A 23803-nucleotide genomic window follows, 5' to 3' on the forward strand; every position below is an offset into this window, starting at 1 on the left:
GTAGGATCGAGTAGGTCATTTCTTGAATTGAGCCCTGCAAACCAGAAAGGAGGTAGTACGTGTGTGATCCGCTATTTATCCGTGTAGGATCGAGTAGGTAGGATAGTGTAGCTTGTCATTTTCTTCAGAGGTAGGCGTTTTTATTCAAAAAACTGCCACTTCGGATCTTGCGTCGCAAATAAAACTGCCAGGAGCACATTAGTAGGCTAGCTAGTGATCGATCAGTAACTTGTAAACACCGAGCAAACAGAAATAAGTAACTGTTAATGCATCTCAATGATTCACAGATCATATACAAATATGTAGCTCCAAAAGCAAAGATCAACCACTTCGGATCTTGCGTCGCAACTTAAACTAACTAGTACAATTCCCATACATAAGATCAACATGTTAATGCATCTCAATGATTCACAGATCATATATAAATATGTAGCTCCAAAAGCAAAGATCTAGAAAAAACATCTATTCTTCCTACTAACATGGATGCTTCTCTTGGCCAACATTCAGTACAGACTGAAAGACAAATTTGTTTGTGAAGTCTACAATTCCTCTTGCAAACGTAAGTGGTTTCACCAACAGCTGGAACCATGAGAATGAACCACACACGATGGAGGAACATCCACTGCAATATGATTTGGTCTTCTCTCGATCACACCGCGAGACTATTTTTAGAATACAAACTTTAACTTAGGCAAAATGATGCCCATTGTATAATCAGACCAAAGCAATGAAGCACCTAGTGTTGGCCAATAAATAGTACAATACTACTTTTCTGCAGTCCATGAAGTGACTGCCCAATCTTTCTGTGTCTATTTTCAAATGGCACTGCATGCAATGAATATACTATTCTCTTGTGCAGTTCAACCAAAATTGTGGACACTTTGTTTGTTTGCCAAATAGCAACAGGCAGAAATCTTTGTGTGCACAAATATCAAGCAGCTAGTAAACATATACCACACCTTGTATTTTCGGTTTAAACATGTCTCTTCCGCTTAGCATCTGTCATGTTCTGCACTGGACAATCTGATACAGTTATGTTTTGCCCTGGACAATTTCATACTGAATTGATTTGCTGGTTCAGAGCAGAAATATAGCGCCTATTCTTCATCAGACCAAGGGTATCCATGTTCGCAGTGATGGAAGAGGTGAAATTGATACAACCGAAATTGAGCATCCAATCATTGAATCCTGTCCTGCACCTCCAATGTAGGTCCACCCCGCTAATAAATTCACATGCAAACCACTAGTATTACTATCTAATGACAGTACAAAAAGAGTAGCAAGATAGTAGCAAACCATGTACCTTCGTAATGAACAGCTCATAGTGCCACCAATTGGATATAAAGGTTTGGAAGAAAACATGCTCCTAATGTTGAAGCAGTTGGACATTTTGTGCACTTCCACTAAAATCGAGCATCCCTGTTTGCATAGATATTGAAAGTGTGATTACTGTAAAAACAACACTAGTTGAAGCATAGACTCACAAATATAAGCATTCCAATTTGTTAATGGAAAAGGTAGCAAGACTGTTTCTAACCACCTGTTTGAAGGAATAAATAAGGCAACAATGGCTGATGTCAGAAAGGCATATATAGTTCTTTTTGAAAGAATGATCGACTCCTGACCTTTCCTCTTCTTTTAAGCATATTTTGTTTAGTTCAACTAAAATAAAATGCCATCACCGCCTTGACAATTCAGTGACACTGTACAAAAGGAAATCACTTAACATTACATCATGATGTCAGGTATGTAGTCGACATGCATTAGAGACAAACATACATACCTCCTCCAATAACATAATGAACATCAATTTTAACAAAGGTGTGGCTAGCTTTATCGGGATAATTTGAGTGAACTCTACACCCTCTGTTCCTTAATATAAGACGTTTTCGCGGTTCAATTTAAAGTACCCAAACATCTAGTATTTAGAAAAACAGGTAGTAGTTTTCTTGAGCACATAACTGGGAAAGCTTGCCACACTTTGTTTATGTCCATACGCTAATGCAACACCATTCGAATACTACAAATATACACTAATCCAGTGGCTAGTGCAATAGTAGAGTAGTTAGTTTATTACAGGGTACAGTACAATGGTTTTTACTGAACATATTTAAATAAACTCTAGCACTGGAAGATTTCTATAAGAATTAACAATACAAAATGTAAAGGTAACAAGTTTCAGCATTGGTATACTAGCTGTGCATGAGCATTAAACCAAATACAAAAGTCTGAAGGTAACTAGCATTATTAATTAATGACAGTATAAAAAAATTGCAAACCATGTACCTCCAAGGTAAATATCATTTCAAACTTGGGGGGACCTTAAAAATTGCTATCCCAATCTTGATAATCGATCAAACATAAAAACTTGATCGAACAAATCAAGAGAACAGCCGGAGGAGGAGGTGCCCACTCTTGACCTTTCCTCTTGTCTTCATAATTTTTTGTGCAGTTTAACCAAAATAAAATGACATCAACGCCTTGGCATTTTGTTGACACTGTACAAAAAAACTAACTTATCTCATGAAGTGAGGTATGTAATCTATAAGCATTAACAGTGCAAAAATCTGAAGGTAGTAACAAGTTTCATCGTTGGTATACTGGCTGTGCAACAGCATTAGAATGCCTTAGCTGAAAAATCTTTAATACATCCACAATCAACAGCTAACCCTGAAATAATCCTGTGACATTAAATGGCATTGCTTAAATTTATCGGTGGCATTAGACTGAGTGCGGCATTAGTTAAATGTGGCATCACTTTAGTAGTATCATTGCTTGAATTGACTGCTGGCGTTATACTAACAGCAAAAAAGTGGCAATAAGAGCATGGGAGGCCCACTCGGATAATGGGTGCACCAGTACGATGTACCTCCACAGACGCAGAGTGGTGAGGGAGGTATGGTTGCCCAGAGCAACAAATATCCAGGCAGCATATGTGGATTACGTCCCATTTTTGTTCTCTTTAGCCACCTTTTTCCTATGTGAGGACAACAAACCGATCGACCTGGTCATTCTCTATTGTGTTGTCATGCCTTTCTACCCTCCTTCAACCAAGAGACACAAGACTCGTTCCTTAGCTACTGATTTTCCCCTTTTCAACCTAGATGCGAGTTTGATGCCTACTCTCTTGGATAGTATAGTCTCCCTTCCTTTCCTTGTTCAACCCAGACATGGATTAGTCTGCATGAAGTAGGGTTTGCTTTAATAGTGCAAATTATGGTTTTCGTCTGCGTGTCCAGCAGAGCAGAGGATAGCAAATTGGGAAGATGGTGGAGTGAAAAAAGATCCACATGCAACGACGTGGCAGATGGGGCAATAAAACAAGGGTATGGTTTGAAAAGAGGTAGCATACCTGAGGGTCGGCGGGAAGTGGCTTCGCTTGTGGTCGTCGTCCTCTGCACACACTACGACAACGAGCTTGGGGATGGAGGCCATCCCCCGCGGGCGCTAGGTCTGAGAGGACGGCCTTGTCGTCAGTGCGTGACCTCACTAGCCGACGACGAGTGCGTCAACACTGCACGTCCTTTTCTTCCCCGGTGGATCTGTGACCACCAGTGAGGAGGGAGAGAGAGGCCGTCTTTTTTAGATCTGGAGAGAGGGTGATAGTGTGAGAAGCAAGTGGGCAGCCCTCAGCAAGAAAGTGCCGAAGCTCCAGCATATATATCTTTTTTATACTACTAGTACTGGAGGTGGAGTAGTGGTAGAGTAGTTTATATTTTCTCTGCGTACAGTACCAGTTAGTCGTGCTTCAAAACTGAACGACACGCCATTAAAAAAATAAAGGTCGATAACTAATGCGGCACCTCGGGCCAACGCAGCCATATCGCATTTTGCACGAGAAATTACACACCATGTTTCGTTGACATGTGGTCCCGTTCCAACATATCAGTGAGACGACGACGACTCCTTTTCTACTAGTATTTCTGAACGGACATGTAGGCTGGGGTGCCTCTTTGTGAACCGTGGCAAACTGGCAACCGTCCACCGACTCTTCACTTTTCCCTCTCGATTTGGAACTGCTGTCGCACGCTCTTCCTCTCCCTCCTCCATTTGCCTTTACCCTCCCTTCTCCCATTGTTCGATCGTCTTCTCCATGGAGGGAACAGGCCGGAAACAACCCCGTTATTCTTGCCCCGATCTGAAAGATGATTTGGTGGAGGAACTCATTGATCGGGGCGACATCATCACCTCGGCTAGCATGGCAGGTTCGTTCAAGACCATTCTCGACTCAACTAATAACATCATTACAAGGAACCCAAGAGTCAAGGAGCGGTTTGATCTCCCCTATCTTCTTCGCCATGACCCTGCTCATTGGCGCGGGGACGACAGAGGCTTCTCCTTGTGCAAGTTGATGCCGCTTGATAATGATACGTATGATGTTAAGATGCCATCGCTTGAGGGTAAGGCTTGGGCAGGCGCAAATGGAGATTGGGTTGTTTACATTGGGTCCAACTGCGAGTGGGAACTTGTGAATGTGTACATTCGTCACCGTGTTCCACTTCCAAAAATCTCAGCAGACTGCCCAGAGGTTGAGCACACCAGTATTGTACGCACGTTTAAATACGATCATGGTGACTGTCTTCTATGGAAGATAGCAATTTTTCGAGTTCCCAACCGCTCTTGGAATTACAAGAACTATGAAGTTGTTGCTATCTTCGACAAGCTTGTTGCCATCCTTCATGGTTCGACTGGATGGATATTGCTCAAAAATTAGTTTCTGTACACGGATGAGTACTGTGATGCAATTCAATACGAGGGCCTTGTGTTTGCTTCCACCACTCATGGCACATTTTTGCATGGGATCCTCGTAGTTTCGGTACGTTTGTCTTCCACCATAATTATAATTGTTTCATCCACATGCATGCGGGTTAGCAAGTTTCCCTTTACTAATTAACCTTCTTCTTGTGTTTCCAAGGTCCTGTGAACATTCCATCACCTATACTTGAAAATTTTTATAACCAAGGGGGAGATGACGATGGTGATGATCACGAGCATGAGGACGAGCATCGCCCATATACTCTGTGGCGCCTAGCAACTAATTCCAATGGATCACCTCTTCTTGTGTGTATATAACCCACTGATGATGTTACTACTAAGGAAGCAGGTGTAGTCTCCCATGGTCGCACTCTCCGGACCTATTCCAACACCCGTTGCATGGTATTCGGGATGGATACTAGTGTGCTAGCACCAACATCTTCTCCCTGGTACAGAATTGATAGTCTTGGAGAAAGCTCGCTCTTCCTTGGACAAAACTATCCAATGATGGTGAAAGGCAATCCAACTGCTGTTGACACAATGTTACTACCATTTTTGAGAAGCAACTATATCTATACCTCGGACATTTGGGTGATTCCCTACCCTGGTACTGATATAGTAGGCCGCTTCAGCATGGATGATCAGTCATGCGTTGGTCTCGAGATTGACAATGGATGGCCCTTCCCAGAGAATCACTTGTGGTTCGAAGCAAGCGTTTCCAACGCCGAGGATTGGTTGAGTTGAAGTTCATTTCATTGCTTGTTATTTGTTGTGTGATGAAAACTTTAGTATTTATAATGTATCCTCGTTGTCGATGTGGGTTGATGACCTGTTTTAAGTAATAAAATGATATGCCTGTGATAAACTTACTAAATTTATGAATGGCTTTCGAGTCGCTTCTCTAAGTGAGTGGTGCGACAAGGCAAAAAAAATACTTTTCGAATACATAATTGTACGTGCATTGCAACAGGTTATCGGATGAGGCCAATCAACAATAGTAGTACACTATTTGTACTAGCTTCACATGCTTCACGCGTCGTGTGGGTGTTTTTACTGTAGCCATATGTTAATGTGTTTGTCGGCGTTCTGGGAACGGGGGTACCCAGACTTGCCTGCCTGCGGCTTGCAGCGTGGCTCAAGGAGTGGCCCAGTACGGCCCATCTTCATCAACACAAGCTCAAGACTCTCGCGAGGGGCCAAGCCTCGCGGGGCGGACGACAGGCAGCCGCCTCAGGCACAGCCTCGTCAGGAAGGCTCGCGAGGTGGCGGAGAGATCAAGGCGGGGGTACCTCGTGAGGTGCCCGTGACGCAAGCCATGATGATTGAGGCCAGGCGGGCGCCGGCCTGCGCAGTGTCCTTGTTTCCCCTTTGGTGCAAAGGGAGCAAGCACAGGCCAAGGTATCAGGAAAAGGCTACCGTTTCGGTGAAACAAGACCAAGACCAGCAGAACGGCAGGATGGAGGTCACCGTGGAGCCCAAGACGGCGTCATCGTCAGAGTCTTTAGCAGGCAAGGACCAACTTTAGTCAGGATAAGTGTACTAGATGTTCCCCTTCAAAATGGCCAATTGTTGGCGCCCTTCCCGCTCAATATTTGGGGAGAGGACCAGGGCCTCGCTCTATAAATAGGGTTATCCACCACAGTAGATGGGATCAAATCCTTCCCAAGAGGCAACACCTCCGCAAGAACATCCCTCGCGAGACTGTTTTTCCCTTGTATTGTTTGTCATCAGCCCCAGAGGCAATCCACCACACCACACACTGGTGTAGGGTATTACACCACAATGGTGGCCTGAACCAGTATAAACCTCGTGTCTCTTGTGTTGTTCATCTTCGCTAGCCTAGATCCTTTGCGAGGCGACGAGACGTGAGTTGGTAGAGGAGAGATCTTCGCGCGCACCCCAAAGTTCGAACCTCAAGGGTCTGCCAGAACCTGAAATCCAACATTTGGCGCGGCAGGTAGGGGTGCACCGGAATCCTTCTTCCGTCGCCTCATGTTCCGTCGCATCGTCATCCTCATGTCCGGTGACCGGACGGGCAACGCCGACCCCTGGGCGGCCTGGCCCGCCCGCGCCGAGCCGCCTTCCCAGAGCGACCTCAACCTTGTGCCCCAGGCAGCCCGCGCTTCGCAGGGCGCTGCGGGCCGCGGGCGTCGCGACCAAGCACCGCCTGCCCTCATGCTGCGGTAGGTGCGGTCAGCAGCAAGGGCTTCAAGCCACGCCGCGGCCACATCACCGTACACCCGACGGGAGCAGGCGAACTCAAGAGCCGCGCTCACGGTGGCCCGAGAACTACTACGATGCAGGCTACTGGAGGGCGACAACGACGTGCTGCTGGAGCGAGTGGCAGAGCTCCTGGGCTCCGCTGCCTCGGGAGCTCATCCCTTCTACATCCAGCTGCCACCCCAGATCCAGGGTGGACCGTATGGAGGCCCCATATGCGCCCGCGCAACTCCGAGCGGGTTCCAAGGCCTCCCCAGCGCTAACCTGGCCGTCAGCACCGGGCGACCAGCAGTACCGTCTCCACCTCAGGCCGGCGAGGGAGCATTCACTGCAGCCCACGGCCCCAGTGGGCCGCCACGTGATGTCTACTACACAACCTTTTTCTTGTAGACGTTGTTGGGCCTGCAAGTGCACAGGTTTGTAGGACAGTAGCAAATTTCCCTCAAGTGGATGACCTAAGGTTTATCAATCCGTAGGAGGCGTAGGATGAAGATGGTCTCTCTCAAACAACCCTGCAACCAAATAACAAAGAGTCTCTTGTGTCCACAACACACCCAATACAATAGTAAATTGTATAGGTGCACTAGTTCGGCGAAGAGATGGTGATACAAGTGCAATATGGATGGTATATAAAGGTATTTTTAATCTGAAATAATAAAAACAGCAAGGTAGCGAGCAATAAAAGTGAGCGTAAACGGTATTGCAATGATAGTAAACAAGGCCTAGGGTTCATACTTTCACTAGTGCAAGTTCTCTCAACAATAATAACATAGATAGATCATATAACAAGCCCTCAACATGCAACAAAGAGTCACTCCAAAGCCACTAATAGCGGAGAACGAACAAAGAGATTATGGTAGGGTACGAAACCACCTCAAAGTTATTCTTTCGGATCGATCTATAAAAGAATTCGTACTAGAATAACACCTTAAGACACAAATCAACCAAAACCCTAATGTCACCTAGATACTCCATTGTCACCTCAAGTATCCATGGGCATGATTATACGATATGCATCACACAATCTCAGATTCATCTATTCAACCAACACAAAGTACTTCAAAGAGTGCCCAAAGTTTCTACCGGAGAGTCAAGAGCGTGTGCCAACCCCTATGCATAGGTTCATGGGCGGAACCCGCAAGTCGGTCACCAAAACATACATCAAGAGGCACATGATATCCCATTGTCACCAGAGATAAGCACGGCAAGACATACATCAAGTGTTCTCATAAAAGACTCGATCCGATAAGATAACTTCAAAGGGGAAACTCAATTCATCACAAGAGAGTAGAGGGGGAGAAGCATCATAAGATCCAACTACAATAGCAAAGCTCGGGATACATCAAGATCGTGCCATAGAGGGAACACAAGAGAGAACACGAGAGAGAGAGAGAGAGAGAGAGAGAGAGATCAAACACATAGCTACTGGTACATACCCTCAGCCCCGAGGGTGAACTACTCCCTCCTCGTCATGGATAGCCCCGGGATGATGAAGATGGCCACTGGTGATGGATCCCCCCCTCCGGCAGGGTGCCGGAACAGGGTCCCGATTGGTTTTTCGTGGCTCTGGAGGCTTGCGGCGGTGGAACTCCTGATCTATCTTCTGTTCTGGAAGTTTTAGGGTACGTAGGTATATATGGGTACAAGGGGTACGTCGGTGGACCTCCGGGGTGCTCACGAGGTAGGGGGGCGTGCCCAGGGGGGGCGCCCCCACCCTCGTGGGCAGCTCGGGACTCCCCTGACGTGCCCTCCAAGTCCATCAGGTGGGTTTCCTTCCAAAATTAACTTCTCCAGTTGATTTCGTTCCGTTTTGACTCCGTCTGATATTCCTTTTCCTCGAAACACTGAAATAGGCATAAAACAGCAAATCTGGGCCGGGCCTCCGGTTAATAGGTTAGTCCCAAAAATAATATAAAAGTGGATAATAAAGCCCAATATTGCCTAAAACAGTAGATAAAGTAGCATGGAGCAATCAAAAATTATAGATACGTTGGAGACGTATCAAGCATCCCCAAGCTTAATTCCTGCTCGTCCTCGAGTAGGTAAATGATAAAAAGAGAATTTTTGGTGCGGAGTGATACGTTGGCATAATTTCAATGTAAATCTTCTTAATTATAGCATGAATATTTAGACCCGAAATATTCAAGACAAAAGTTCATATTAACATAAAAGTTATAATACTTCAAGCATATTAATCAAAGCAATCATGTCTTCTCAAAATAGCATGGCTAAAGAAAGTTATCCCTACAAAATCACATAGTCTGGCTAAGCTCTATCTTCATCACACAAAGTATTTAATCATGAACAACCCCGATGATGAGCCAAGCAATTGTTTCATATTTTAGTAATCTCAAACTTTTTCAACTTTCACGCAATACATGAGCGTGAGCCATGGACATAGCACTATAGGTGGGACAGAATGGTGGTTGTGGAGAAGACAAAAAAAGGAGAAGATAGTCTCACATCAACTAGGCGTATCAATGGGCTATGGAGATGCCCATCAATAGATATCAATGTGAGTGAGTAGGGATTGCCATGCAACGGATGCACTAGAGCTATAAGTATATGAAATCTCAACAAAAGAAACTAAGTGGGTGTGCATCCAACTTGCTTGCTCACGAATACCTAGGGCACTTTTGAGGAATCCCATCATTGGAATATACAAGCCAGGTTCTATAATGAAAAATTCCCACTAGTATATGAAAGTGACAACATATGAGACTCTCTATCATGAAGATCATGGTGCTACTTTGAAGCACAAGTGTGGTAAAAGGATAGTAGCATTGTCCCTTCTCTCTTTTTATCTAATTTTTTTATTTGGGCCTTTTCTCCTTTTTTATGGCCACTCTTTTTTTTATTTCGTCCGGAGTCTCATCCCGACTTATGGGGGAATCATAGTCTCCATCATCCTTTCCTCACTAGGACAATGCTCTAACAATGATGATCATCACACTTTTATTTTTCTTACAACTCAACAATTACAACTCGATACTTAGAACAAAATATGACTCTATATGAATGCTCTAGCGGTGTACCGGGATATGCAATGAATCAAGAGCGACATGTATGAAAGAATTATGAAGGTGGCCTTGCCACAAATACAATGTCAACTACATGTTCATGCAAAAAGTAATATGACAAAATTTATGTATGTCATATGAGCGGAACGGTGGAAAGTTGCATGGAAATATATCTCGGAATGGCTATGGAAATGCCATGATAGGTTGGTATGGCGGCTGTTTTGAGGAAGGTATATGGTGGGTGTATGATACCGGCAAAAAGTGTGTGGTATTAGAGAGGCTAGCAATGGTGGAAGGGTGCGTATAATCCATGGACTCAACATTAGTCATAAGAACTCATGCACTTGTTGCAAAAATTTAGAAGTCATCAAAAACCAAAGCACTACGCGCATGCTCCTAGGGGGATAGATTGGTAGGAAAAGACCATCGCTCGTCCCTGACTGCCACTCATAAGGAAGACAATCAATAAATAAAATTGTGCTCCGACTTCATCACAAAGCAGTTCACCATACATGCATGCTACGGGAATCACAAACTACAAGACAAGCATTCTTTAAATTCATAATCACCCCAACTAGCATTGCTTTGATATTATCACCTCCATATCTCAAAACAATTATCAAGCATCAAACTTATCTTAGTATTCAACACACTCAAAAGAAAGTTTCACATATCTTGAATACCAAGTATATTAATGTTAAGTAGATTACCATGCTAGTAATGACTCTCAAAATAATCTAAGTGAAGCATGAGAGATCAATAATTTATTTAAAACAAATCCACGACCGTGCTCTAAAAGATCTAAGTGAAGTACTATGAGCAATACAATAACTACTCCGAAAGATATAAGCGAAGATCAATGAGTAGTCGAATAATTATGCAACTATGTGAAGACTCTCCCATTTAATAATTTCAGATCTTGATACTTTATTCAAACACCAAGCAAAACTAAATAAAACTATATTACAAGGATAGCACAACTCATGTGAAGAAGCAAAAACTTAGGCTCAACCGATACTAACCGATAGTTGTTGAAGAAGAAAGGTGGGATGCCTACCGGGGCATCCCCAAGCTTAGATGCTTGAGACTTCTTGAAATATTATTTTGGGGTGCCTTGGGCATCCCCAAGCTTGAACTTTTGTGTCTCCTTAATTCCTCTCATATCATGGTTTTTCTATTTCTCAAAAGCTTCATTCACAACAAACTCAACAAGAACTCGTGAGATAGGTTAGTATAAACCAATGCAAAACCTTATCATATTCTACTGTAACAAATCACTAAAATTATTATTCAACATTTAATAATAAATGCCTCTGCATATTTAATACTCCTATCCACAAATAGAATCATTAAACAAGCAAACATATGCAAACAATGCAACCATAACAGCAATCTGTCAAAACAGTACAGTCTGTAAAGAATGCAAGAGTATCAATACTTCCCTGACTCTAAAAATTATGAACTAAAATTCCCACTGTAATAAATTTATCAGATCTTAATATGCAAAAATATTCAATGTTATACCATTCTGTGACTTTTCTAGGGAATTTTTTCAATAGCGGTAAACTTTCTGTTTTCAAACAGCAACATGTATACTAGCAAAATAAGCATGGAAAAGGCTATCCTTGACTTTTTTATTGAAACTAAAGATGCAAAACATTATTCTAACTAACAACAAGAAAAAACTAACAAAATAAAATGACGCTCCAAGCAAAACACATATCATGTGGTGAATAAAAATATAGCTCCAAGTAAAGTTACCGATAGACGAAGACGAAAGAGGGGATGCCTTCCGGGGCATCCCCAAGCTTAGGCTCTTGGTTGTCCTTGGATATTACCTTGGGGTGCCTTGGACATCCCCAAGCTTAGGCTCTTGCCACTCCTTATTCCATAGTTCATTGAATCTTTACCCAAAACTTGAAAACTTCAACCACACAAAACTCAACACAAAACTCGTAAGCTCCGTTAGTATAAGAAAATAAATCACCACTTAGGTACTGTAATGAACTCATTGTAAATTCATGTTGGTGTAATATCTACTGTATTGTAACATCTCTATGGTTCATACCACTTAATACTAGCCATAGATGCATCAAAATAAGCAAACAACACAATGAAAACAGAACCTGTCAAAAACAGAACAGTCTGTAGTAATCTGTATCAAACGTATACTTCTGGAACCCCAAAAATTCTGAAATAAATTGCTGGACATGAGGAATTTGTCTATTAATCATCTGCAAAAATAATCAGCCTAAAAGCACTCTCCAGTAACAAATGGCAGCCATTCTCGTGAGCGCAAAAGTTTCTGTTTTCTACAGCAAGATCATATAAACTTCACCCAAGTCTTCCCAAAGGTTCTACTTGGCACTTTATTGAAACAAAAGCTATAAAACATGATTACTACAGTAGCATAATCATGTAGACACACAAAAACAGTAAGGGTAAATATTGGGTTATCTCCCAACAAGCGCTTTTCTTTAATGCCTTTCTAGCTAGGCATGATGATGACAATGATGCTCACATAAAAGATAAGAATTGAAGCATAACGGGAGCATGATGAAGAATATGGCTAGCACATTTAAGTATAACCCACTTCCTATGCATAGGTATTTTGTGAGAAAACAACTTATGGGAACAATAATCAACTAGCATAGGAAGGTAAAACAAGCATAACTTCAAAAATTGAAGCACATAGAGAGGAAACTTGACATTATTGCAACTCCTACAAGCATATGTTCCTCCCTCATAATAATTTTCAATAGCATCATGAATGAATTCAACAATATAACAAGCACCCAAAGCATTCTTTTCATGATCTACTAGCATAGAAAATTTACTACTCTCCACATAAGCAAGATTCTTCTCATTCGGAATAGTGGGAGTATCATAAGAGACTTGAACACTAAAAATTGTTTCCACATTAAAAGAGTAATGTTCAGAAAAAGGGTAATCATAATCATGACAAAATTTGTAAATATAATCATCACTACTTTTTATACCATAAGTTTCATCACAATAATCATCATAAGTAGCAACATCGTTCTCATCATAATCGATTGAAACCTCTCCCAAGATAGTGGAATCACTAAATAAAGTTGACACTCTTCCAAATCCACTTTCATATTCATCACAAATAGATTCATCATCCTCCAAAATAGTGGGATCACTACTTCCTAAAGTTGACACTCTTCCGAACCCACTTTCATCAATATAATCATCATAGGTAGGAGGCATGCTATCATCATAACAGCTTTGCATATCAAAACTTGGGATGCTAAAAATATCATCTTCATTAAACGTAGCATCCCCAATCTTGGGACAAACATTAATTCCAGCAAATATATTCTCAAATATTTCATCCTCATCAAACATAGCTTCCCCAAGCTTGGGCCATTTCATATCATAAGCGTAATCACTCTCATCATTAAAAATATGAATAGCACCAATAGTATAGCAATTATCATCATCACAAGTAGTAGTAGGAGCAACATCTGGGAGATAGTTGGTTATACGTTTCATTTCTTCATAGCCCATAAGCAAACTAAGTTCATTATAATGTGTAGGGGAAATCAAGTCATCACAATTTTTGGACATGATTAGATCATGAAACAATTTGCATTGGATAGCTAAATGACCACTTTCATTGCAAAGTACACAAGTACGGTCAAGATAATTTAAATCTTCAACACAAACATCTAGCCTTTATTGCAACAATTTAGTTTCTAAGTACTTATGCCTCTTGCAATATCTGTCTTCCCTATTTGGTGTGTACTTGCAAACCCAATGCACTCCATTAAAATTGACACGTTTATAGGAGGCATTTTCATCATAACTAGTGCAATCATCATTAGTACCATGGATATTCAAAGAATTCGTACTAACAATATTGCAATCATGCTCATCATTCAAATATTTAGTGCCAAACAATTTAGAGATTTCTTCTTCTAGCACTTGAGCACAATTATCCTTTCCATCATACTCACGAAAGATATTAAAAAGGTGAAGCATATGAGACAAACTTAATTCCATTTTTTTGTAGTTTTCTTTTATAAACTAAACTAGTGATAAAACAAGAACAAAAATATTCGATTGCAAGATCTAAAGATATACCTTCAAGCGCTAACCTCCCCGGCAATGGCGCCAGAAAAGAGCTTGATGTCTACTACACAACCTTCTTCTTGTAGACGTTGTTGGGCCTGCAAGTGCACCGGTTTGTAGGACAGTAGCAAATTTCCCTCAAGTGGATGACCTAAGGTTTATCAGTCCGTAGGAGGTGTAGGATGAAAATGGTCTCTCTCAAACAACCCTGCAACCAAATAACAAAGAGTCTCTTGTGTCCCCAACACACCCAATACATTAGTAAATTGTATAGGTGCACTAGTTCGGCGAAGAGATGGTGATACAAGTGCAATATGGATGGTAGATAAAGGTATTTGTAATCTGAAATAATAAAAACAGCAAGGTAGCGAGCGATAAAAGTGAGCGTAAATGGCATTGTAATGATAGGAAACAAGGCCTAGGGTTCATACTTTCACTAGTGCAAGTTCTCTCAACAATAATAACATAGATAGATCATATAACAAGCCCTCAACATGCAACAAAGAGTCACTCCAAAGCCACTAATAGCGGAGAACGAACGAAGAGATTACGGTAGGTTACGAAACCACCTCAAAGTTATTCTTTCGGATCGATCTATAAAAGAGTTCGTACTAGAATAACACCTTAAGACACAAATCAACCAAAACCCTAATGTCACCTAGATACTCCATTGTCACCTCAAGTATTCGTGGGCATGATTATACGATATGCATCACACAATCTCAGATTCATCTATTCAACCAACACAAAGTACTTCAAAGAGTTCCCAAAGTTTCTACCAGAGAGTCAAGAACGTGTGCCAACCCCTATGCATAGGTTCATGGGCGGAACCCGCAAGTTGATCACCAAAGCATACATCAAGAGGCACATGATATCCCATTGTCACCACAGATAAGCACGGTAAGACATACATCAAGTGTTCTCATAAAAGACTCGATCTGATAAGATAACTTCAAAATTGCTCACAAGAGAGTAGAGGGGGAGAAACATCATAAGATCCAACTACAATAGCAAAGCTCGGGATACATCAAGATCGTGCCATAGAGGGAACATGAGAGAGAACACGAGAGCGAGAGATCAAACACATAGCTACTGGTACATACCCTCAGCCCCGAGGGTGAACTACTCCCTCCTCGTCATGGATAGCGCCGAGATGATGAAGATGGCCACCGATGATGGACCCCCCTCCGGCAGGGTGCCGGAACAGGGTCCCGATTGGTTTTTCGTGGCTCTGGAGGCTTGCGGCGGCGGAACTCCCGATCTATCTTCTGTTGTGGAAGTATTAGGGTACTTAGGTATATATGGGTGCAAGGGGTACGTCGGTGGACCTCCGTGGTGCTCATGGGGCAGGGGGCGCGCCCAGGGGGGAGGGGCGCCCCCCACCCTTGTGGGCAGCCCGGGACTCCCCTGACGTGCACTCCAAGTCCATCAGGTGGGTTTCCTTCCAAAATTAACTTCTCCAGTTGATTTTGTTCCGTTTTGACTCCGTCTGATATTCCTTTTCCTCAAAACACTAAAATAGGCATAAAATAGCAAATCTAGGCTGGGCCTCCGGTTAATAGGTTAGTCCCAAAAATAATATAAAAGTGGATAATAAATCCCAATATTGCCTAAAACAGTAGATAGAGTAGCATGGAGCAATCAAAAATTATAGATACGTTGGAGACGTATCACCACTCTACCACCCCCAAGATAGCACTTCAAGCAGGACTGCGTGGCGCATGGGGCACTACAACGAGGCGTTCGGGACGGTGGCCCCGGAAGCTTATGTACCCCACATGGTGGATCAAGGGAGTGTGCTGGAAGAGGACCATGGCTTGTTCCTTGGGCCAACCTGGGGGGAAGAGGCGCCGGAGGCCGGGCTCTTTCAGGAACCCCAAGAGAGCATCGACGACCACACTGTCGGGTACCGCTAATTCCTCAGGTGCAGGCTTACGCTAACCATGGGTCGCAGGAGTTATTGGTCGCCACATCAGATGGCTACACCGACGCTGCAGCCTCCTATCCCTCAGGAGGAGGACGCTGGGGTCTGTAGGAGAGGGGCCAAGATCCAGGCTTGCCCCCGTGGCGCTCAGAGCAAGGTGTTCTCAGGAGGTAGGCCCTCTGCCGGGGAGGTGCCTCAGGGCTTGCCCCCGGCAGAGGACCCATGGTCGTCGGGGGAACCGCTGGCGACCGCTCTATCCCATCGGCGGCGTCCTTGGTCTCCGGTCGCCGTCGATGGCAATAGAGTGTGGCGCAAGGCGGGGCCCTCGTCTGGCGATACGAAGCAAGGCCGGTACCTCTGAAGAAGGCCCAGTGCCTGTGAAGCTCGCCGCCCGTGACACTCTCACGTAATAATGAGTTGGGGCTGTACACGCCCCGGAGTCTCCGGAGAGCCGCCCTCGGGCCTCGGGGGCTCCCGCCCACGCCTAGTGGCAGCACTTAGCTCCGCGCTGGTGAGAAGACGTCGAAGACTAGACTAGGTGCCGGACGCGGCTTCTTTTTGCCTTTTGCCTTGTTTTCTCTGTTGTCAAGTTGCTTCGATTTGAAGTTAAGTTGGATTTGAGTTTGAGACTTGCGTGTGTTCGGGGAAGGGGTGTTTAGTCTCGTTTGAGCAATCTCTCGCGTTTTGGTTTCAGCCTTGCGTCCAAAGTTAGCGTCAGCTGCCTCCCCTCGCAAGCCCCTTGCGAGCCGGGCTGGGCCAAGAACACCTATAATCCGCTGTCGCCGCGTCCTCTCAGGAGGTTCTCATCGCATGATCAATGGGTTCACCTAGAAGACACTCAAGGCACTGCGGCCCCCGCAGGCTCGCTCGGGACCCGCCCGGGTCAAAGGTACACAGGTCAGCTGACTCATCATGGGGCCATTAGCTCAGCACAAGCATACAAACGGCATTATGTCTACAAGTATACTAACTACAAACCTTTACACGAGGGGCTTCCCCTCCCAAAATGCTCTTACGATCTTCAGGGCCGAGCCCGAACTCTCTCCGCGCAGGGTAAACAGCGGAGGTGGCACGCGATCAATTGGACAAATCTCCCAATGCATCTTCAGGGATGCCTCCGGAGGCATCACTGGCCTCACCATTGCCCGTGCCATTGCCGTCATCAATGTGATGCTCGTTCACAACGCCGCCCGCCAGCAGTGGCGAAGGCCCTGACAAGGGCGTCCACGTTGTCCTCCACCCACTACGCCAGATCGCCCCGGATGGATACGGGCACCGGTGCAATGGTAGCATCAAAGTCGAAATGGGGGTCCCTATCTTGAAGATAACTGAAGACGCGAGCGAAAGCACGTCCAAGCAGCGCTCGGCTCCTCTCCTCAACGAGCCACTGGGCCCTGTCGGAGCGGGTCTCTAGCTGCGTCACCACATCAGTGAAGAACAGGTTGCCAGCGTAGTTGATGACGCGAGGCTCCGCAACGGCCACCTCACAGATGTTGCCCAGGGCCGCGTTGGCCCTCTACCTGAGTGTTCGGAGAATTTGGCCGTGCACATGCTCCAGGGTCTGCCGCTGACGGATCTCGTCCTCATTCCATCGCGCAACGGCCTCGGCTTCATCAACCCTCTATCGGAGAAGAAGCAGCTCGATGCGGGAAGAAGCTAGCTCCGCCTGCACCGTGCCAAGGGCGGCTGCGGAGGCATCCGCGCGCCGCGTCACTTCAGCCAGCTTGGTCCCGAGGGCAGCGGTCCTACCCTCAGCTTCGGCCCTAATCAGCCCCAACCTCCTTTCGTACTCGTGCTCAAGACTCAAGCGAACTTCCGCCACGCGGCGATCGACCTCTTCTTGGACATGGGCCTCCCTCGCGCCAACTTCGTCCTCTGCTTGGGCCACGAGGCGCTCCCTCGTCTCCAGCCGCTCAATGTCAAGATTGCGCTCAGCGGCCTCCAATGTCAGCGCCTCCTCACGCCTCAGGAGCTCCCCCTCGTCATCAGGTGCCCCCTTCAGCGACACGAGGGCCGCCTGGCGCAGCTCCACTTGCCGCTCCAGGCCTGGAGCTCCCACGTGTGCTCCTCCGCCGCCTTGCACCATCGGTCTGCTTCTTGGGTCTCCTCGACGGCTTGGGAGCGGGCCTCCCACGAGGTCACCAGTGACGCTTCAGCCTTCGCATCTTCCAGATCATGCTGGTGGCGTGCAAGATTGATGGCCACCTTCAGCTTGCACCACTCATCAGCAAGGCGCAGGCCTTCGGCCTCGAGGCGTGCATCCTTGCCAGCAAGCTCTACACCGAGCTGATTCACCGCGTCCGCCGCCTTTTGAAGGAACTCTCGGCGAAGGGTGCTGCATTCCCGAGCGCGCCTGAGCACGTCTTCCATGTCGTCCTCCGCCCCTGGCGCATGCGGAGGGCCCTGAGGTGGCACGCCCCCTCTCGGCAGGGGGGTGGGGGCTGGTACCCCCATAGTCATCGGGCGAGCCCCGCCGGGGATCCAGCCCGGCGCCGGTTCGTCCCCTGAGGAGGAACTCAAGATCGACTTCAGCGAGTCACCATCTACAACTAAAGAGGGAGCGCAAGGCAGGCTGGCAGTGCCCCAAGGGAACTCATGAAGGAGATACACGAGGTGTGCGAGATCAAGATGCTCTGCGCGGCAGCCCACTTCTCCTAGCAGCCCCACGGCAAGGGCGGTACTCGAGCTCGAGGCACTCAAAATCGGCGGAGAAGGTGAATCTTGAGGGGATGGCTCCCCAGCCGTCTCCATAAACTCGGCAGGAAGGGCCTTGAAAGACTATAATCAGCTGAAGCAACGGGAAAGTAAGGACCCGAGAAACAAGAGGACTTACTCGTCGGTGGCGAAGTACTTCCTGCGCTTCAATAGGCGGCAGGGGCGATTGTCGCCACCCAAGGCTTCCTTTCTCTTACGGAGGGCCTCGAAGTCTACGCGGAACCGGCCCAAGCGCTCGGCGCAGGGGTCGGTCTGCGGCACGGAGGAGGCATCAAGATGAACGGCGTCGGGGGCATCGGCCTGGGACATGCCGCCAGGCGCCGCCACGTAAAGGACAGCCAGGGCCTAGGGAGCCCCAGCCTCAGGAGCCGCAGGCTACAACCCCTTGCCTTCCACTGCTCCGGAGCGGGCTTCGGGGGATGCTGCCCCCGGGGCTTCACGCGGCATCGACATCTCGACAACAGCCCCCTCAGCCCCGGCTGTCCTCGCCTCCCAGCTCCATCACCTGAGGCGGGACCACCGTGGGCAACCGGAAGAGCAACCACAGCAACTGGGTTCTCGCGGGGCCCCGTGAGGCCGACTGGGCGCAGCCCCCATTCATCGAAGCTGGGCATATGCTTCACAAATTCAACCCTCCCTGAGCAAAGATACAAGAGGGCAGCCCCTTGCCGAAGGCTGCCCGGGGAAGGATCACTAGTCAGGACCTTGAGCACTGTCCTCAGCACTTCGGGCGCCAGATCTTCCTCCTGGAGCCTCATACGGTCTTCACGCCCCGCAAAGGCCCACATCCGGTGGGAATGACGCTGGAGAGGAGCAATGCGGCGCTGAAGGAACTCCTTCACCACCTTGGGCACCGTCACATCAAGCGCCCTCAAATTCCCAAAGCGACGCCAGACGAAGGCGAGCCGGGGGCTCGTGAGCATCTCATGGCCCCAGCCCGAGTTGGGGACAACGGGCAAGGTTGGGTGCGAGAGCAGGGGGCTGGGCACTCCGACATCCACGTACAGCCACCACTCTCGGAACCCGGCCGTAGGAGGAGGAAGGCTGAAATCGATCCCTGAAGTAGTCGTCTCTGGCATGGCGAGCAAGCTCACGCACCCCGAGCATTAAGTGGGGTCACTCAGGCGCAAAGAGAAGAAGTGGCACAGCAGGGCAACAGAAGGAGGAATGCCCACCATGGCCTTGCAAACAAAGGCGAAAACGGCAAGGAGAGTAATGGATTCGAGACCCAAGTGCATCATGTGGATCTGATAATGGGAGAGCACAACATTGAAGAAAGCAGAAAAGGGGGGAACCAGGCCCGCCCACAGGGCGTCAGCGAAGAATCAGACCTCCGTAACGACCCTGTCGAAGGATGAATGAGATGCAGGCCAGACCGTCGTCCTCCCGCATTCATTGAAGATGGTGGCGAGGGTAGAGCTGACCTTGTCCAAGGCTTCTGGGTTGAGTATGATCGACCGATCAATGGTAGGAGCCGCTGCCGGCGGCGAGCGGGGCGAAGGCGCGGGCTTATTCCCCGTCTCTTTCTTCGCTGGCGCCATGGTGGCGGGAAGGGGGGAGAGAGTTCGAGTTGGATTGGAAGCGGAGGTTGGAGCTCAAGGGGAAGGAAGAACAAGGGACGCGCGAATGGCGAAAAGGGAATGACTGTGTGCAACCACAGGTCTGCCTAGCCAGGCGCGTAATGAGGGGCGTGGGGAAACGGAGACGCCCACGTCCAATCAAATGCCATGTGGCGCCCAAAGCCGTAGGCTATTGGGGCCCGTGGCGCTTCGCACTTGCCCCTTCGCTTCCCTGCTAAGCCAAGTCCGAGCGCGCCTTGGGCCCGGGGGCTACTGTCGGCGTTCTGGGAATGGGGGTACCCACCCTTGACTGCCTGCGGCCTGCAGCGTGGCTCAAGGAGTGGCGCAGTACGACCCATCTTCATCAACACAAGCTCAAGACCCTCGCGAGGGGCCAAGCCTCGCGGGGCGGACGACAGGCAGCCTCCTCAGGCGCAGCCTCGTCAGGAAGGCTTGCGAGGAGGCGGAGAGATCAAGGCGGGGGTACCTCGTGAGGTGCTCGTGATGCAAGCCATGACGATCGAGGCCAGGCGGGCGCCAGGAGGGCGCCGGCCTATGCAGTGTCCTTGTTTCCCCTTTGGTGCAAAGGGAGAAAGCACATGCCAAGGTATCAGGCAAAGGCTACCGTTTTGGTGCAACAAGACCAAGACCAGCAGAACGGCAGGATGGAGGTCACCGTGGAGCCCAAGATGGCGTCATTGTCAGAGTCTTTAGCAGGCGAGGACCAACTTTAGTCAGGATAAGTGTACTAGATGTTCCCCTTCAAAATGGCCAATTGTTGGCGCCGTTCCCGCTCAATATTTGGGGAGAGGACCAGGGCCTCGCTCTATAAATAGGGTTAGCCACCAAAGTAGATGGGATCAAATCCTTCCCAAGAGGCAGCACCTCCGCAAGAACATCCCTCGCGAGGCTGTTCTTCCCTTGTATTGTTCGTCATCAGCCCCAGAGGTAATCCACCACACCACACACTGGAGTAGGGTATTACACCACAATGGTGGCCTGAACCAGTATAAACCTCGTGTCTCTTGTGTTGTTCATCTTCGCTAGCCTATATCTTTTGCGAGGGGACGAGACGTGAGTTGGTAGAGGAGAGATCTTCGTGCGCACCCCAGAGTTTGAACCTCAGGGTCTGCCGGAACCCAAAATCCGACAGTGTTCGCTGTACGTAACCAGCACCTCGAATCCTCGATACTACCAGTAGGAGTACTATATAAGTAGTAGGAGTAGTAGGGTGGCATGGGCCAGAACAAGCATTCACGTCCAGGAGTACGACCCATGCCACCACCATGACATCCATCTCACACCATATTTCTTGGAGTCCGTGCTAGAGCAATCTCTTCAACCTCGTAGTTTCTCTAACTTCAACCATCGCGCAACGGGCGAGGTGGGGGTTTGCCGATAGTCGGTTTCCTCAACTGCGGTCCCACTTGTAAGGCCAACTCCAACGCACGACCCCAAACGGACCTCCGTTTTGCACGAACTCCAAAGGCAATTTTGACTAGAAAAGCAAGACCAAAGAAAACAAGAACCACAAGAATACATTTTATAGAAGATATCCAACTTCCATAACTGCACCTATAAGTTGGATTAGTGCCTTCTCGATGCATTCATTGTTGATCTGCGGAGGCTCGATCTTGCGTGCTTCTTTCTTCTTCTACTTTAAAGAAGTAGACGTTGCTTCCTCGCATCTAGTCTCATGTCTAGCCTCTATTCTAGTAGGAGTATCAGCAAGTGCACTAGTCTCATCTCTAGCCTCTATGCTAGCTAAAAGTGCTAGAACATCTACTAAATTGCGCTCTATCAATATATTGATGTACTCTTCTTCCCAATACCAAAACTTGCATCCATTCTACACAATAAAATTTTAAGTTAGCACAACTAGTCTAATCCAAGAGCACAACCGAAGATTTGGTCAGGTTCTTCCTCCTTTTGCCGACACGTGGGACATCCAACATCCAGGTCGTGTCATGCAAGAAAATAGAGTGGTAGTTGAAGCCACGTGATGTGCATTTTGGGTTAAACTGTAAATAGAATCTTACTACTCTTGAATAACTCCAAAAGCGGCCACCGAAGATCTTTATTGGATTTTTTTTTCATCACCAACACGCCGAGGTGAAAGATGTGCAGGTTTAGTGGGTCCTCTTGCATTTTCACTGACATGTGGGACCACATATGAGCAAATAGATGATGGGCTCCGTGCGTCCGCTGGCTGGCTAAGAAGAGAGATAGAGGAGGGCTGAGCATGGACTCCAAGAAATTTGTTATACGTGCCTCGATATAGGCTCGATATAGAGGGGTGGCATGGGCCATAACAAGCATTCACGTCTAGCAGTACGACACACGCCACCCACACGAGTCCCATCCGACACCAATTTTCTTGGAGTCCATGCTACAACCATCTCTTCTCCCTCCTGTTTTCTCAGCCATCGCGCGGTGGGCAGGGTGGGGGTTTGCCGATAGTCGGTTAGCTCAACTACGGTCCCACTTGTAAGTGAAAATGCAACACCGCACGCATTCCCCCTCGAGCGGCGTGCCGGACCAACCGTGTGAGGGTGCGATTTGAACACGGCAGGCTTTTCCTTTTGAACTTGTAACTTGTAAAATTTGGTTCTGCTCCATGGCGCGACCGCTAGATAGAAAATAATGATTTTGCCTAGAGTAATGAGAAGTTTCGTTCTGGCGCCGTTCATGCATGGAGTACGTACGAAAATTATGAAGTTGATGCGAAAGGTAAGATAATTACTAGTAGTACCATATACTACTACATGGATTTGACAGAAAGATAAAAAATACATACAGATCCATCAACGACATCCTCACGCCCTAGTGCGCCGGGTCACCAACCGATGTGTGAGGAGCAACGGCGTTGGCGGCGAGCTCAACGTGCTTCTGAACAATGCCGTCCAAGGTTGCCCTGCGATCCAAGAAGGCCAGCGTCCTATCGTCCTCCTCTTGCATGTAGTAGCCCTTGTGGACGATTTCCGCGTAGACGTGGGTGATTATGTCGATGGTGTCTTGCTGCACCAGGCGCTGCGCGGCGAGCGCGACCTCGAGGTGGACATTCTACGGTGCGACGGCGGGCAGTCGCAGGGCCACCAGTGCGTCAAAGAGGTTCTCACCATAGTGGCCATTGAGGGTGGCGGGCATCACAGAGCCTGGGCGCGTCGGCTGGAGGCGTACGTCAGAGTCGTCTGTGAGCTTCTTGATGACGGTGAACTTGTCGAGGAAACCGACGAGGACCTCGTCGAACAAGGAGACGAAGCTGTCATCCAAGCGGCCCCTCGCGCTGGCGGCCTCAAGCAATACCTGGAGACGTTCCTCGGTGCCGGGCCGCAGGACGGCGTCGTGGACCATCTGACACAGCCGGCTGAGCTCGCTCTCATCGCCTCCATGGGTCTAGGTTAGCTTCTAGTCAACCGATCTTGCGATTCGAGTGATCACTCTTGCCCTTGGTTAGCATGTGACCTATTACGAACTTGGCCCATATCCGCGGGCACGGCTATCGATAGATT

Source organism: Triticum dicoccoides, chromosome 2B (genome assembly GCF_002162155.2).
Source record: "Triticum dicoccoides isolate Atlit2015 ecotype Zavitan chromosome 2B, WEW_v2.0, whole genome shotgun sequence".
Taxonomy (NCBI): Eukaryota; Viridiplantae; Streptophyta; class Magnoliopsida; order Poales; family Poaceae; genus Triticum; species Triticum dicoccoides.